Here is a 17898-nt window from a genome sequence, read left to right on the forward strand (position 1 = left end):
CTTAAAAACAGAGTTTTTAATGATGGAAAGCAGACACGTATGCCTAAGAGAAACCATCAGTTCCACTGTGTGCAGTCAGTGGAATATATGAAACCAAGAGCAGCTATGAGGACCATAAGAGGGCCACTGATGCCTAGGTTTGCATGAAACATAACAGCTGGTTTTGCATAAAGGCTTCTTTTCATGTTTCATTGCTACCTGATTCCTCAGTGGTCTGTTTTCTACTAGACAAACACTGGATAATCCCCTGTTTCTCTGGTGTCATATGCAATCATCTCTGGAATTTAAGATTATTATGTTGCTTACCATAATTGTCTGTCCCTTGGTTAATGACTAGAGTTATAGATGGACAAAAAGCCTTTCATGTGCTTACACAATCTGCCAGACACAGGGCAGTATGAGGCAGGGTTCAGAGTCCAATTGATTCTAATTCCACACACTAAAAATTTTCACAGCCGCTGTCCCCTGAGGATTTGCTGAGCCTCCCTATATGTTCATGAGGGTATGACAGTGACATGAATCCACCAAATACAGTAGCAGAGAGTGTCTTACCACCCATACAGTACTCCTTGCCTAAGAAGGACACATTCTCTGAAGAACAACATAACTATCCTGACTATTGCTTTTCGCACCACACTGGCAGCCCCCAGAACTACCAGGAAATTATGAAATAGTTAGTTTTGATGAGAGACTACTCCCAATAATGAGAGAAAAAGACTTGATCCACATCATTTCCAGTGAGAAGAGACATATCCAAAAATAGATGGTTAATCAAAATGTGAATCAGATGTTGAAAACTTTGAGAACTTTCCAAACTCTGGGGGCAGAATTGAATTTCAGTTTCCAAGTGCTGGCAGTACTCATAAGACTCCAGATAACCTTCCTAAAACCACATCTACAACACAGTTTTCTGCCACAGCATTAAACTGCACACAGATTAATCTTGGCTGCTGCTGGCTTTGTCTAAGTTACAATGGAGGCTCCTCTGTTTTTCTTACACCCAGTCCTGTCAGCCAGACCAATGAATGAATGGCAGCGTGTTTGCATACATTCTGATATAAGCCATGTCAGAATGTACTCTAGGTATAATTTATCATGAACATGGAAGTAAATAATATAGCTCAGATGAAAGATTTTATGGGCAATCTTTATAAGATATGTGGAATGAATGAGCACTTCCCAGGATGGGACCATGTGCTCTCCTCAGTTATGTCCTAGCTCAATGTTAAAAGAAGACATGGTTGTGACCCCACTCCCTTACACCTCAGAGTTCCTCTGCATGGCAGAAGGGAGCCAGAGCATATCCAGGGCTTCTTTAGTTGTCAAAATACACCTGTACAGCAAATATAATTGTGAAATGCCTGGGTGTTTTCCTGCATGCTGTCATCTCTCTACAGCTTCTCATAAAGTCGCCTGGCATCAGAAAAACTCTGCAGCTCTCAGTGTTTAGCCTTTGCATTAGGGGTGATTATTCTGCAGCCTTTGAGGAGGCATGATCCACCAACACTATGGCAGAGACCCTTAAAAATGAGCATATGCCTCATCAGAGGGGAAGAGATGTAAGTACAGATGCTGGTTTTCTTACGGATCTACTACATCATTTTATGGCAAATGTCAGCTATGACAAACAATGGGATTTTCATATACCTACTGATACAAGCAGAAAACCTGTGATAATGCAGACAACAGAAAGCCTTTATGTCATGGAACAGCTCTCTTAGTGAGCTTGTAAGACAAAGGTGTACAATAAAGTGTAACACTGCAGCATTTCTTTACCACTGCCGCTTCCTGAGCACACCCGGTGAGGAGCACTCTGCTCTCTGGGCTGCTTCTGATTCTCATTTTTATGTTATTATTGCAAGTGTAATCCCCAGCAATGAGGTAACAGAGATATTTTAGTCTCTCTGTGGGAGGCCTCTATATATCAGGCTTGTGATTGAGAGGATCTTCCAGAGCATTGCACCTTCCCTGCCTGACAAGTGTACCACGTCAGAGGCGTGCTGGAGGGGTGGAGAAAGCAAAATGATGCTCACACAGCAATGTCACCCACAGCATCACTCTGCTCTGGTGACATGGATTGGAACGCCTGCAACCAAACCGAGAGGATCTGAATTTCTATCAAAAAGCACAGCATCAGAGCAGGAGCCTTACAAAGGGAATCCTATTTTTTATATATATATATATATGCATATATTTTTATATATGTATATGTGTGTGTGGGTATGCGTTTCTGTAGGGGATGCTGCATGGGATGCTGTGCCTCTGGCTGGCAGCTGGCAGGCAGTGGCTGTTAGAGCCTGGTTCCACCTCCCAGGAGCGAGAAAGCTGCCAGCTTCCAGTGCAGGGCTGACTTTCACAGAAGATTGTCCTTGAAAGAGATAAGGAAGCATAAGGATAGTTAACCTGACCATAAGCAGGTCACTGAACTGTGTTATGATTGATCAGGTATTATAGAAATGTTTTTCCTACAGTTGAAATTCCAATCTCACGGGAACAATGGAAATTTCATGGATTCATTTTTTGTATGTAATGTTTGGCTCTAAGAGGACTGGAAAGAAAATCAGTTCTGCTTCAAACCCATAAGCTTTCTACAGTTTCCTATGATAAAATATTGTTACTGAGGCACACTGTTTCAAGGAAACTTGTTTTTCTGGAAGCATCTGGGAGTTTAGAAATTATCAAGCATTAGACAAAAAATCAAAATGACCATTAGGTTCACCAATCAAGCTAAGTAATAAAAGAAGCTTTTGAAATCCTCCAAGCCACAGTTACAGAAAAAAGGCAGTCCTCAGAGACATAACTGACAGTTTTGTCTTTTAATCCCAAAACCTGATTTTGCAAATTTTAAATTTTTATGCAATTAACTATGGGCACAGAAGGTTGTTTGGGAGGGTAACCTGATTATACTGTCAGTAAGACATATATGCCTTTACAGTGCAATATAGAGTAATTAAACTAAAACATTTGGTTATTAATTGGGTTATAAAGGTGAGTGCCAATTTTGACTATTGACAGTATTTAGCTTTATGTCATTATTTTTTCCTTGAGAAATAATCAAAGCCATTTGCAGATGTGAGTGAGTGAAACCTTGCCATGCTCCTGCAGTCATGAAATTCCCTGCTGAAATTCCCACTTCCCTGCTGAAGACCATGTCGTGCTCTGTACACTGGCACAAAGGGATAACAGGACCTTACAACAGCAGCAGAGAGATTCATTGCCAGGCTAGAAGCAGGACCAGGGTAACCAGAGCCCTTGGAATACATGTCACAAGCACAGGTTCAATCTGAATCTTCCCTTCCCACCTAACATGAGTAGAAATAAAATGAAAAATGCCACAAGACTTCAGACTATGCCCTATACTAATATACCAGTCTCTCAAATGGCAATACTCTCCTTCCTTTGGGCCATCCAAACTGGTCTGGCTTCTCCCTCACCAAGTGGAAACAAACAGCAAAGCTTAGCTGTGGCTGTCTGGTGGCAGCAGGAGCACACCAGGCACAGAGTCAATCCATCACTGAGCGCAGCCTGGCTGCCTTGTGGCTCATGAGGAGGATGTGCAGGATCCTCATGGCAATTTAAGCAATCTGGCCTGTGACCAGCACATTCTTGTTACCAGCAGGAGCTCAGAGCTGGTTTTCACAGTCACACAGTTCAGCCCCTGGAGTAATGGTTATTATGAAATGCAACCTGAAATCAGTAACATTTAATAGAGGAAAGTGTGAAAGTATGTAAAAGGGCTGGCAGTGAAATTCTGGGGTTAACTTCCAACTTTTCTAGTTACAGGTACAAGCATAGGGACTTGAGACAGACATTTAACATTATTTCATCTACCATCTCTACATTTCTAAGCACAATTCTGCATTTCTCAAGGCCTTTCCAAAAAGAATGAAGATCAGCTTCATGGGACAAGAAAATTCCATCTGGAAAAGAAGGGCCATTTTATACTATGACAGAGTAGAGGTGTGTAACTTCATATACTTATTTAGAGCAGGGAATATGGTGAAGCAAAACAACAAGGAAAACTAAAGCACAGACACAGTTATCAGTATGAAATCTTCTCATTTACTTCCCACTGTGTAATTTATTCATGTCATAGCATAAGGGTACATCAAAAGAAACAAGGAAAAATGTGTTTTGTCAGAATTCAATCCGTGTTTTCCAAAAAGAAAAGGCCAGCTTTATCCTCTAGGTAATCTTTAATTGTGAACACAGTCCAATGTTCTCATAAGGATACCCATTGCAACTTCTCAAAAGTAGTTAGTGTGGATGATGCTCACAATTACCAATTTTAAAAAGGCCAGAGGAACTGAGACGTCCGTGTGAATCCCAGCTTCCCGCCGCACAGCCTGGGAACAGCAGCAGACCAAGCCAGCCTGTTCACCTCATTATGCTGCTGACGGGGAGTCATGTCCTCCACATCCCCCTCCCGCTCTCACAATGAGGGGGAAACAGGTATGTAATAAGGACAGTCTCTCTTTGTTGAATATTTTATGGGAGTGCAGGGATCCAGTCACTCTATTTCCTTCCTCTGCTTCCAGTGAAATTAAAACGAACTTCAGGGCAGCAGAGTGCAATGCCCAAAGAATTTGATTCTTCAATTTTTTGTGCCTTTTAAAAGTTTTTAAAACCCCACTGCATAAGGATAATGGCATTTTCTACCAAAAGTGCATTGTTGCTGACAATGGCAAAGCATTGAGTATTCAACCCCTGCTTTTATCCAATTCCCCTCTGTAATCTCCCAGATAAGAGCAAGCAAAGCGTTTTACTTGTAGACCTTTCATATACCTCCTGGGAAATTAAAAGTTGCAAAAATCCACCGTGGGATACTGGGAAGCTTAAGGGAGAAATAATGAATGCTTGTTAGTGAGAAAGGAAGAAAAGTCTGAGGAACCTGAGGACAGAACTGTAAGGAAAGTCAGCAATGACTGAATGGCTCTGGAGAGTAGGATATTAGCCAAAACCAGTGAGCAGATCATTATGTATATGGCCTTAAGGGACTTCACCCAGAGGAGATAGCAGGGAAAGTTTTTGCAAGACAGCAGGGAGACATAAAGTTTCTCATTCCTTTCTTTCAGATTCATGAGGAAAAAGGAGCATCACACTCTAAGGATGGCTCCATGTTGAAGCACAGCAGTAACCCATCTGGCCTGCAAAAATGCTGGGGAGGAGGGCCAGGCTTTTCAACTGAATTTCATTTCAAGTAAAGAACTTACTTTGAGGAGCCACACAAATTTGGCATCCCTTCATTTTTATTGTTGCAAGTTATTTGCAGCGGAAATAAAGAACAATGACAGAGAGGATATACTCAGTTTTTGAAGGAATTTGTTATTATTTATAGCTAAGGAATGAACAAGTTTTACATTTCCCACTTGCAGATGTCATTTGATGCCCTGTGTTAACTGTCCAGGTTGCCCACTGCATCCTACCTGTGGCTCTGGGCTGCTGCATAATGTAGTTCCCAGGAGTTTAGGGCACTCACATGGACTGGTAAAGCAAGTGCTCCCAGAAGAGGTGAGCTCTATCAGCCCACTTCACAGTGCCCAGCACTGTATGAGACTGATGGAGTAGAAAAAAGCAGAGGGAATGTGTATAAGGGAAGCTGAAAGTCTGGGAAAAAAGACATCAGGAGATGAGGGGCAAAATGAAGAGCTGGAGAATATAATCTGAGAAACATCACCTCAAGTGGTACCATATTCCTTACTTTTACCTTTACTGGTTGTTCCTAGTGCTCTAAACCTCACACACAGAGATCCATTTCAGGAGGGTCTCAGACTGGGAGTTATTAGTGTTGAACAACATCCTGATATACAAGGTTCAGGCAGGGTCCTGTGTGCTAAGACAGGCCAAAAGGAGAAGTCACACCTTTATGTCTGTCTCTTATGACATGAATCTGAAAATTCAGGGTATGTTATTGAATAGCATGCAGCAATTAGTGAAATATGAGTCTTTTTCTAAAACATTAGCTGACAACTTTCTATTGCCGCTATTGACCTTATTATAGCAATAAGGATATAATGAGTACTGAATCCAAAGAGTAACAATTTCCTGGGTACAACATATGGATGAACAGGTCATTTTCCCCTGAACCACTTACCCTTGCTTCATAAGCAGGAATCGTGACCGAATTAAAGGAAACAGAGAAAGTTCCAATCAGTAGTGCTCACACTTCTGTTTTTAAATAGCTAATTTGAGGAAAATCAAGAACAAGCTGACTGATGACAATGAAATACTTCCAGTTAATTTGCAACCAAGTAGGAAGAATATTATAGAATTTTAATTGGAGAGAAATGGATGAGTAGATTGAGATAATGCATACCAAGGAGTGCCAAAAGTGATGGATGAGGTGTTAGCTGTTGAGAAATTTTCAGTTACGAGTGAAAATTTCAGAAATATGTCAGTGTTTTATTTTTTACTAAAACAGAAAGTGAGGCAATTCATTTAACTGACATAGCTGACATCAATTTCAGGCAGAGTTATGGCAAACTACACCAGGAGTTTATGACTAACAATATTGGAGTGTGATGGAAAGACAAGCGTGATCCCACATTCCAGTGAGATTTCACTTCTGCTTGATAAAGTTACCAGCACTGGCATACAAAACACTGCCAAAATCAAGAGAAGTAGTGGTACAAACTTGTGATGGGGGAAATGCACCTGTAGCCCTCCAGCCCCACCGGCAACAGCGTGGCGGTCAGAGAGGAAATGGCACAGATGTGGTTTTACATGCCCTGTGGAACTGGGTGGCAAATTCAGTTTGGAGACTAAGGACCAGAATGGCAGCCTGCCACTCTTCATGGTATGGATGTGATGTTTCATATGGTTATAAAATCAAGGGTATCATGGAGCATGGAAATGAACTTTGCCGCCAAAGTTCATATTGACACAAGAAGCTCTGGTAACAGCATGAGGAAGGAAAAAGGAGGAGGAAAATATACTGAAAATTAGAAATTAACAGTTGTTTATAGGAACGGTTTGGTTGATAAAAAATGAACTGTGGTTGATGAGAAATTAACTGTGTAGAAGATATACATCTTGTCAGATTCTATCAGGTTCATAAACCCTCCCCTTTTGACTAAAAATCTTAGCTAATAAGCAAAAGTCTTAGAGGCGTGTGTGCAGTTGGGAAATGAGCTTTTCAATAATGCACAAGTGGTCCAAATCCCAGAGGGAAACAGCCCCTGAAACATGTGGGACTGGGACAGGGAAGCAAGAGGACATGTGGGACCTTATGGTGCTCCCTGCAGATGGGAATCTGAAAAACCCAAGCCAGAAGAGATCTTCAGCTGCCAGCTGAATTTGAAAGAGATTTTCCACAGGTAAGACTTGAAGTACTCCCACTTCAGAAGGGCAGAGACGGCTGACCTGGCTGCAGGCTCAGAGGGAGCTTATAAGACTTGTGAAGCTGAGTTCATCTCTAGATTCAGACATGCTGGTCATGCAGCAGTAATGGAGTTTTCTGCATATCTAGGTGAAGAATTTATTCTGATGCTGAAATTTATTATTTAAAAAATAACTAATGCCATTTCACCTTTGTAGACAACTATACCGGAACATGATTTTTCCAGGCATTGATTTGTGAAGTATGTAAGATAGACAGATACGAAATATATGTAGCCACTGATTAGGGGACAAAAAAGTAACCTTCAGATTCCATTTACAGTACAAATCTGCCACAGTAATCAATAAAGGCCTGTTAAAGTGAAGAGAGAACAAATGGTGAAGTAGCATACCAGAAAGACACCACTTACATTTCAATTAGCTGTCAAAACACTTCTCTTTTTAACCCACAGCCTCCAGAAATTCAGCATTGTTTGGCATTGTTATTTCTCTCCTTTATTTACACACTTACTCTTTGAATGCCTGCAGAAGTCTGATGGGAAACATTAGTGGAAAAATATATTTCTGAAAAGACTTTTGTTTGTGTTTGGAAGAACCCAATTCAATAGAGCTATGAAGAAAATGTGATTCAAGAGGGCCACATACATGCTTACATTTTTATTTGTAATTGCAAAAACAGAGGAACTAAAAAAAAAATGTTTGGGGTTTTTTTTTTTTCCCCCAAACAGATTTTTAGTGGAGAAGTGGGAAAACTTACTGAAACTGGTTGAAAACAGTGGACCAGTACTGTCTTCTTGTGACCTCGGGTTCCCTCTTCTGAATATTCTTCTAGCTGTTCCAGATAATTAGCACATGCCCAGACTATGGAGCACAGTGTAGCAGTGAATGCCTCCAGCTTTGAACAAGCTTCCTCAGGCAGCCCAACAAGCAGACTGTGCTGCACTTCATGCTCCCACTCTGGAGAGGTCAGGCTCACCAGCAGTGGGTCACAATACCAGCAGCAAGATGGTTGCTCACAGACTGAAGCTGTCCACAGTGATGCCACAAGCCTGGCAGTCCCCAGGACATGGGTACTGTCCCCACATGATACTAACAAAGCAGAGATGTTGTGTTATAGTCCTCCCAAAATTCAAGATCTTTTGAAGAATTTGACCAGCCTTACAAAATGCCTCTCTTCTGAGACAGGTCCTCTGTTTTAGAGGAGAGAGCCATTTTTCAAGAGGGAATAGTCTCCATGCAGTGGGTCTCTATGATATAATCAACCATTAACATGATGAGGAGATGAAGCCCCTGAGGATGGTGCAGCCACGTACTATTGCTCTTTAATTACCAACAGCAATGCAAACCAAAGCCTTACTGGCAGGTTTTTTTAATCTGGATAATTTGACATTTAACAGCTAGGAAATGCACCTTCACGAAAAAGATTAGCAAGTCAGAGCAGTCACCAGGGAGCAGGATACTAAAAAAGAAAAACAAGTCATGATTCATAAACTGCTGTAGTGCCATTGAATGTAGCAGAGCTCTACTGGTCCATGTAAGCTCAGGCTCTGTCCGACAGGACCAGATCCTGCCAGGTCTCTACAACAAATAAGTGGGCCACACTGCCCACATGCTAATTCCTCATGCTGTCCCACAGATTTTCACCATCTATCCACCCCTGCACAGTCCTTTGACAGCATGGTTTTATTCACATGAAATACTGCTCACTGCTGATAAAGGATCACACTGTCATTTTCTCCCAGGACAGGTGCCAGGGAACTGCTGTTCAGTCTAAATGGGGAAGTAAGATATGCTTCTAGGAAAGAAATCATAAGCAGTAAATTAAACACACTGAAAGTCTCCTTGAAGAGTCATCTGCAAGCCCTTGTGCTTATCCAATGCTGACTACACAATGAAAAGCTCATTTGATTAGGAAAAAAGGCTGACAAATCCATGTGACTAAGAAAAACATGTCCTGAGGAGGCTGTCCCTGCTACAGTACAAGAAAGCACTCTGTGAAACCACCGTGGTGTGGGTGGGAGAAGCAAATTCCAGAGTTGCAGATGGTATGTGGCAGCACATTGATCACTCCCTGACAGGACTGTCCCAGCTCTGTGCAGGCAGTTTGCTTGAAGGAGATGGAAAACAGAGAAGCAAATACTCCTGCAGCACAGGAACTATTCTAAACAGTCAGTTCATCATCTGCATGAAATTGTCCACCATGGTTAGAGTCATTTAGTTTCTTCAAAAAGTCTTCATACTCCTAGGCTTTGGGTTTTAAGTCTACAGAAACTGTGAGAAGGACTTTCCAAATCAGCTGTTAAACAGCAATGTATTTACTTTAGCTCATTATATAAAAGCACAGGTTCTGTTTTTATAATATTGTAGATTCCTTTGTTTTTCTAAAGCCCTATGCAAACTCTTGGTTATGTAGCACTAAACTTTGGAAGACCTGACCTTGTTCTTCATAACAAAAACATGTGGTAGGGAACCTCTAAGATGAAAGGCTCGCATTTCAACCCGTGCACCATATTCAGCTGTAAAAACAGTCTTCACACTCCTCTTGAGAGCTATCGAGCAGGCTTAGCAGTAGAGTGCCTCAAAAGGAATTGCCTTCATGGCCCAGAGAGCCAACAGCCCTATTTTAGATCATACTGGGGGAGAAACCTGAAGTGAATGCTGCTAAAAGGCCATCACAAACTGGTAAGTAGAAATGGGAGCAGATTCAAGTACAGACATAAAGTTTTTGCTCCTCATGACTGAGGAGCATGTGGACTTTTTGCCCACATTTCAGGCTTTGTTTGACCCAAATCTTCCCAAGTCATGCACCTACAACTCACAGCCTGAGTTCAAACACTTAAGAGATGGCAGCATCCCCTGAGTCCAAGAAAGAAAATTACATCTGGAAATTATTGCCATGTCTTCTGGGAGACCTGTGGTGAATCCTGGACCTGCCTCTGATTCACACAGACTGCCTGAGCAAGCAGACTCGAGTCTGCAACATATCTTTAGTACACTTGATGCTCTGAATCTCCAGAGACTGGGATAGATTTCAAGTTGTGCAGAGATGGTGAATGGATCCAGTCCTTGGTCCTACACCCAGAAGTTATCATAAACATGTTCTGCTTCTCCTGCCATGTCTTGTCTTACTTGCCTGCTTGGTGGTCTTCAGAGTTCCCTGAGGAAAAATAACGGCATTTCCTATCACTCTTCACTACCTTTGCAGGTAGTCACAGTGAAATTTTCTTGTTAATGAACATTAGAAATAGGCCTTATTAGAGTGAAACACGTGCCGTGAACAGTGACAGAGAACTTCAGGATGAAGAATTATCTCCAGCTCAAACCAGATCACGTCAATGCAGATGCAGATCCAGGCTCTACCAACCTTTACCCCAAGCTCTGTCCAAAGCAGACAGAAATACTATTCTGCTTCTAGCTGGATCAGGCAAACAGCCAGCCAACAAAGAAACACTCGAAGATCAATGATTTAATTTTGTAATAGACAATTTTGCAAAACAACTATTCCACAGCAATAGGGTTGATGTTTCATATCAATACATCAGCTATATACAAGCACCCTGACACATTTCTGTAAGGATGAAAGACTAAGCTTTGTGGTAGTCTATTTCTGTTAGGCAATTGGACCAACTGTCAGAATTATCAGATGCCATTTAACTTGGATGCCTCGCAATCTGGGTGCCAAAATTAGGACATATTGACACAGATTTTCAGGTTTCAGGCACCAGGTAGTGGCAAGTTGTTTTCAGACCTGTGGAAAATACAAGCTCCCCACACCTCAGAAAGAATACTGACCTCTTTACGTTTTAAACCAGGTGATACAGCTAGGGACAAAAGATCAGACAATCTTACAGGTACACAAGCTTTTGAATGGAATGAAAGGAAACTCTCTCTATTTTCCTGATGCTGTGCACCTGCAGACTGAGTCACATCCCAGCGCAGATGTACTCTTTTACATCATGGCTCAAAGAATTGAAAATGTTGTTTGTGTGTTTTATGTAACAGCTACTGATGTCCTATTGGGAAACAGAACCACTCTCTATTAAGCTTCTTTCTTTGCTTTAGTCACTGGATCGTGCTTTCTGTATTGGAACAGCTCAGTGACGAGTGGGAGAGCTGAAACACAAACACCAAATGGTAGGACTTTTCCTCCAGTAGCACTTTAAAAAAGTAGAAAGTAATGGTGGTTTGAGCCAGATAATAAAATAGAAATGCAAATGTGCTACATTGCTACAACAGTGGGGAAATAAATGAAGGCAATCAAGGATTATGCCTGCTCAAAATGTAGTCATATCCAGGTAAAAGTGCACTCATACAGGGCAAGGCACACTTTTTCTTCTATCACAAGTATACAACCTCATGAGTATAGGACCTCACAGACAAGTATTAGCCCTTACTGAAACCATTTTAAGTACTTCTGATGATATGTACTGAAAATTTCTATGGTCCAACTTAATGATTAGGTGCTAGATAGCTTACAGTTTTTTAATTCCAAATAAAGAAAAAATCCTCCTAATTAATTCTAGTACCCGCTAAATTCTTCCAGTACTAATTTAACACATTCCCAGCTAGGCTGAGCCATTCAATATAGCTCACTGCAATACAGATCATCATATTGTCCTGTGCACCTACACTGTGTACACTGCTTGTTACCTCAAAAGCTTTTCATTCAGGCAGTAAAAAACAGTTATAGATGGAACAACAGGTCCCAGGGCCTTATGGGCTTGGAGAGGGTAGAAACTGCCAGATAGTTGTTTCCTCCCCAGCACGGCCATACCCTGACTGCTAGGCAGTGATAAATCCTGCTCACAGGTGGAAATACACAGAAGTGAAAGCATTTCTGTGTTGTCAAAGATCTTACTTACGGCTTTCACTGAAGAGCTGTGACCAGTAAATTGTGCATTCTAGCCATTCTCCCTTCATTTTTAATGAATAAAAATGCTTTCTTGCAAAAATCAATGACTCAGAGAAAGGTTTGTTTACTCTCCAAGTGATTTGGGAAGGCAGAGGAGAATGCTGTTGGGGAGTTCTTGGCATGAATTTACAGTGTGGAGACAACAGCCTGCAATGGAAGTTGGGAAATATTTAGAAAATCTGAAAACAGATTGTGTTATATTGTTCTTGTCTCAAGTGATGTGTGGATGGTGTTCACCTCCCGGCGGGAGGGAAGGGGGTGAATGGCTGAGGAGGAAGCCAGTGGAATTTGCACACTCCGGCCCCACTGGCCTTTGCTTTGTTTTGGTACAGGGGGAGGATAGAGGGTGAGGAAGGACACTGCTTTTACATCTGAAAAATAAAGAGGTATTTTAACTGTTAGGAATATATTGTCTTGTTTTAATAGTTTATGGGCAAGAGGCAGCAGGGAGAAAAAAGCTGGAGGTACTTTTTACCCCTGAACTAGACAGCACAGGAAAGCACACATTTAGAGACAGTCAAAAATCTTTACCATATTAAATTTTGCTAAAATTTTGCCCATTTTGCTAAACATAAGCTGTCATTGTTTTGACAGGAAGGAAGGAAGAGGGTGGAGTAGGAGAAAAAAGTAAAGAAGAGAGGAAGACAAAGCACATGAGAACAGATACATGTAGCACTTCCCAAACAGTTCAGAAAAATATGCACAGCCTAAGAAGAATTACAGTACTTCAGAAAGTGTTGGGTTCAACTAGGATCACCTGGCAATTTAACCAAAGCAGCCAGTCCATAGTGACCCCTAGTAAACCACCCAAGATTATTGCAGCATAACAAGAGGGCATTTTCTACGTGATTGTTTGCCTTCCAGTTACAGTCAGTGATGCCTTGCTTATGTAAGGTTACCCCTATTACATCAGGTGTAAAGAAGATCAAGGTCTTAGAAAAACCAAAGCTCAGCTGGCTCTGTTTCTAAGCAGAAATCTTATATTTCAAGATCATTGGAGTTCAGGCTTCCAGGGCTGCTCAGGTCAGAAGACAATGGGTTGACAGTGGCTGTAGAAAGGAGCCATGTTTTCATCTTCCCCGCCTGCCTCTGGCTGCAGCGGTCCCTGACACGTGACAGGAAGAGAACTGGAAGTGCCACATGTGGTTACAGAGCAAAATATCTTTGCATGGTTCTTAGCATCACTGCAGGCCATTGCTTAGGGGGAAAGACTGTTTGGCAATATCTAGGCATCTAAAATTTAAAGTCAAGAGGGAGTCAGATGTGTGCTCCTCAACGCCCTGTGCCACACAGCACTTCCACATAAGCCTTCCTCTCTCCTAGACTGAGAAGGAGCAGGCATTTTCCTGCCTAGTGCACATGCAAGCACTCATCAGATCCTGCTCAACCAGAGGGACCAGTGCCAGATTTCAATACTCACTGCCTCCATCAGTCCGTTTCACTCCACTTAAGTGATCTATGGGAATCATTAGGGGACTGTTTGCACAAGCTACTCTGAAAAAGAAGGTCAGCCAATGCTAATCTGCTGAGAAACTGGCAGCCCTATGAGCTCGTGGCACCAGAACTCATTTGCTTTCAAAAGCAGCAACGTCAGATGCAAAAAAGGTCAGGTCAATAACCTCCAGTTATTTTGTGCCAGTCTACATCATGGTCAGACTAGAATGGACAGTCTTGCTAAACGTGATAAAGTGCTTTATCATATCTACTCTGGCATCTAATTTCCATGCTAACCCCTTGCTGAGTTTTGTATCCTCCATCCTTTATCTATTGTAATGACATGTTATTAAATATGGAAAAAGTCAGACAACATAGCTGGGGAGATGGGAATGTTTGCATGGTGGAGTTACCAGTTCCAGGCATTTGTTTACTGCACACTAATTTTGTCACTGAGTCACTGACACTCTAACATATGTGATGCACTGGCTGGTGTCTTTCAGTGCATGGTAAACCTACAGTCACATTAGGTATTGCTCTTATTAGGGTCAGCAAGAGCTGTGCAGATGTTAGGGTGAAAAATCTGAGCTCGTCATAAGTCATAAAAAAGATAAGAGAAGTTTTCTACTGCTGTGTTCACATATTTTTGTGCGCTCTTACTGGAAGCAGTCACCCACCTGTTTAATTAGGTTAAAGCATCTTCAGAGATGGAGTTCATACTTACAGATGCAAGGGTTTTACATTTTTACCTCACAAAGTAGTCATGCCAGAGACCTGGTTGCAAGTATACTCTCATACTTGAGTGAAAAGGAACAGTGTCTCTTATCCAGTACAAACTTTCCATCCTGGGCTGCAGAGTTTGCATTTTGCATTCTCAGCTCTGAAAATATGGGGTCAACAAAAGCCAGGAACAAGTTTGTGAAATAATTTTGATTGATGACGGTAAGATTGTTCACAGTCCATTGCCTCACTGAGCAGTAGGAGGCCTTTCTATGGTGATGAGTCAGTGTCTGTAGCTGGGACTAGATGCCTAACAGCAGGTTAATACAAAATCTAACACAAAGGGATCACCAAGGACTGAAAACCATGCTTAGCACCTTCAACAACAAAAACTAGCCACAGGAAAGGGGCACAAATACCCTTAAGAGTGCTCTTGTCACATATCCTACAAAAACATTTCTCCAGACTAGCACTGGATGGCTTTCTGAGGGACGTGTTGGCAATCAGAAATCCCAGAGGTTTATTTGGGGTTGTGATTATAGGGCTCAGCTCCAGTATTCTCTGAAGTGCACTCTGAATGGGAGCACACTGAGAATGTCAGTTGCCTTGAACTCTTCCCATGCACACTGGCACATGAATGTGGTGGTACTCTCTGAGATGCATCTGAAAGCAAAAAGTGATGCAAGCCTGCATCATAATGAGATACTAGATGGTTAGAGGTACATCAGGTTCTGTCAGTGGGTTACTAAACCCTTAAGGAACAAACAGTACATTTATCCTGTACTTCCTGAAAAGATCAGGAAAGCAAAATGATCCAACTTATCTTATGTGCTCCCTTACACATCTTGCTTTCTAATGACCCACTTTTTTTGGCACAGTTGTCTTGGCAAAATTCAATGTTTTTAAATACTTAGTACAGATGCACAGTCACAACATTTCTCTTCATACACACATTTGGATACAGATCTCTCTATTTTTCTCTTAAGAATGGATGGTAGGTGTTATCTTTGTTTATCATTTAAAATTTCAAAAACAGTCAGGTGCAACGTTTGCCTAGAGGGGCTCTCCATCTGAATTAACACACAGCTTTGAATGAAGCACTGTCACTTGTTTCACCTGCATATGCCTGCTCAGTTTTTCCATGCTCATCATGGAATATCCATTGCCTTAGTTACCTTCAGCCCAGCTTAGCAAAAAAATTAGCAAGTAGAAACCTGCCTATTTTACAGTGAAGGCTGAGAGATACATGTTGGTTGGAGGATTTCAAGATCCAGCTTGAGAATGTTTTCATCTGTCCAGGTTTTGAGCTGAGATAATCGTATTTTATTGGCTCTACACCAGAGCAGTTCTCCCAATTGAAGTATGATAGCTAGAACACTCATCTGCTGAAAAACAGTCCATCTGGAATGATGAATCATCAGCTCTTGTCTGCCAGTACCCACCCATACAAAATGTATGTGTCAACCATACTTTGGATTTACTGAAAGTGGCTTTACCACTCTTGTTTCTAAGGAATCTGCTAAATTAAAAGCCCATTCATTAAAGTACAGCCTTAATTCATTCCAGGCTCTTTCATGCCCTGTCATGTTATGGATATTCCTATTTCACAATCTAAGCAAGCAAAACAGAACAATCCATCCTCTGATTTGCCAAAACATTCACATGAGTTGATGACAAGTATCCATCATGGAAGAAATAAGAGCTTTCACATGATGCCTAAAAAAGAAATGTTCAAATGGAGTAACTTCAGTAAACAATTTAAGTTATTTTGAACAAATATTTGTGCACATCAGGAAACAAAACACCCATTTTGTCTTTCAGCTACTCATTATAAACAACAAAAAATGAAGAACTTATGCGAATTCAAAAACACCACCAACTCCCTTCTTTCCCCGATGTTTGTAAATTGTCTGCAGCAATGTCCCACATACACTGAGCAAAACTGCTGATCACTGTCAAAAATGAGACAAATGGCACTACAGAGAAAAGCTTAGACTGAAGAGGAGGTGATTGACCCTTCCATCATGCACTGTCTGAAAGAGGGCTGCTGCTGATTTGTGAAGAGACAGAACAAAAGACCAGGTTTTCCTGATTCTTGGGCCAAAGGGCTTGCAGCACAGTTTGTATCTCTACCCTTCACTCAGAATAAAAGGCCAGAGTGTGCTGAGCGTGTCACTCCTGGTTGCTCCTCGAGCCATGCAGCAGATTCTCATCACCCCAAATATGTGACTCAAAAAACCAATATAATAGTTACAGAATACTGGTAAAAAAACAAGGGGATTTTGGAGTCTTTTAAGTGTCTCCTCTCTTTATATATCTTTTTTTCCCTTCCTTAATTTCCAGATTGAATGTTCTCTGCTGGTAGCAGCTTTTGGTCTTGACTTTTTAAACCCTGCACAGGATGTTTTAAGCTCTCCTATCTAAGTGCACTAGATCCCTTACAGGGTTCAGCCCTGAGGACATTGACTTTCTATAAACAGCAGGGCAATGATCCAGCTGTTAAGAGGGAATTGTATTGCAAAACCATGCACAACGAAACTTTGATTTCATATACGCTCTACTGCTGATCTCTCACCATTTTCTTTAAAAATCTTTTTTTCTTTCCTTTAATTTGATCCACAGTTTTCTCCTTTGCATTCAAAGGCTGCTGGCAGAAAAGGAAATGAGAGAAGAATTACAATAAACAAATACAAGAACAGCAGAAGTGTCTTGGTACATGTTTTGGTCCTTATCTGGAAGAAGTTTTAACTTTAGAAGGCCAGCAAGAGGGTACCTATGGATCACACTGGACATCATTACTTCAGCAAAACAAATAATCTTAAATTCATTTTTATTTTGACTCATAATAATTAATATGGAAACTTTGAAATAGACTCCTCTTGCCTTGACTCGCTCTTTAAATTGGCTGAAAACTCAGGGCAAGGGTCTGATCTCCAACAAAGGGATAAATCAGTCCAGGGGCAGCAAAACTACCCCCGTAATTTTCCCCTTAGAGGACATGCCTGCAATGCTCACCACCCCAATTGTTTCTGTTGAACTTCTTGCAGAAGATGATGCAGAGGATGCCTCTCTGACACCCTCTGGCAAACATCTGTCTCACAACTTGACACTTCACTCACCAATACATTGAAAGTTACATTATGGGAAAGCGGCCCCACAGTATGGAAAGAGAGACTTTGGGGTATAAGTGGGAGTGAAAGAGCTCTTAACAGGCTCAAGCCCACTAGGACAGGTGGTTTTGGTTTTTCAGCTCAGCTCACCAAGGATAAAAAGGGAAATTACTTCAGACACTTAGTTCATCAAGATTGTATTTAACAGCCTCAGGTGGGAACCATCAGGCCACAGGGAGTCTAAACCAGCTGAAGGATGTGGAAGTACATATGAGTTACGCAGACGGAATAAAGGATTTGAGTTAGATAGATAGACAGAAAGAAGGATTTAGTGCAACAGCATCACTCTTTACCTCTCAGTTTCCCTGTTCTGCCTCCACTCTT

Source organism: Corvus brachyrhynchos, unplaced genomic scaffold, assembly GCF_000691975.1.
Source record: "Corvus brachyrhynchos isolate BGI_N302 unplaced genomic scaffold, ASM69197v1 scaffold14, whole genome shotgun sequence".
Taxonomy (NCBI): Eukaryota; Metazoa; Chordata; class Aves; order Passeriformes; family Corvidae; genus Corvus; species Corvus brachyrhynchos.